The sequence below is a fragment of the Tupaia chinensis genome, unplaced genomic scaffold (assembly GCF_000334495.1).
Source record: "Tupaia chinensis unplaced genomic scaffold, TupChi_1.0 Scaffold000037_4, whole genome shotgun sequence".
NCBI classification, from domain to species: Eukaryota; Metazoa; Chordata; class Mammalia; order Scandentia; family Tupaiidae; genus Tupaia; species Tupaia belangeri.
In genome coordinates, this window is record NW_006159487.1 from 739,377 (window position 1) to 740,160 (window position 784).

At 64.4% G+C, this 784-nt stretch overlaps 1 protein-coding gene across 1 annotated transcript in view; it reads left to right on the forward strand.

Annotated features, from left to right (window-relative positions):
* The window catches only part of PKNOX2 (PBX/knotted 1 homeobox 2), a 145,397-nt gene that overhangs the window by 92,144 nt on the left and 52,469 nt on the right, over positions 1-784 (forward strand). The window lies entirely within an intron of this gene.

Genomic DNA, 784 nt, shown 5'->3' on the forward strand with positions numbered 1-784 from the left:
CCTGTGCTGACCCGTGCCTTTCTGGAAATGTCTAGTGTGGGACATGAAGGCCACACTGCACGTCCCAAGACCACTCCTATCCTGGCCAGCGAGGTGAGCTGTGAGCACAGGCAGCCTCTCGGCCCAAACGCCTCACTGCCTGCTGTCGCCTTTGCTCCACACCCCAGAGGTCTGGCAGGTCTACACCACCCTGGCTCGGTAGCACACAGACTTCAGAGCGTGAAAGCCAGGGTGCTCTCAGGCTCATACTCAGAGCTGTCAAACAGCGCCTAGGCTGCAGGAGAGACACGCATGTCTCTTTCAGCCTCTGCTGCTGCCTCGGGGCAGCCTCTGCTCTTGCAACGGGTGCCAGGCAGGTGAGGCCCTGCGCTGCGGGGGGTGCCAGAGCGGGCTGCTGCGTGGCCCTGCGTGGTGCGCCTCGGTGCTCTGGAGATGGGAGCCATGGAACTAAAGGGCCTCACAGGTGAGACCCGGCCTGGGCACCTGCTCAGACCTGGGGCAGGGCCTCAGCGAGCATAGGGGCAGCAGGAGCCCTGCACAGCGCCGGCTCACCCCATGCCCTGTCCTCGCTGCAGGGTGGGCCTAGCAGGTGTGACAGGACGGGACGGCCAGAGGGCAGACGGCGGGTTCTTTGAGTTCCTTGTTGAGATCCTCGGGCTCCAGGACTCTCCTCTAGATCCCAGGGTGCTCCTCGCCCCAGGCCAAACCGCAGAGTGCTGGGTCCTGTGACGTGAAGCTGCCAGGCCTCGCTGCCCAGCACTTCCTGCCACTGGCTTCACTCCAG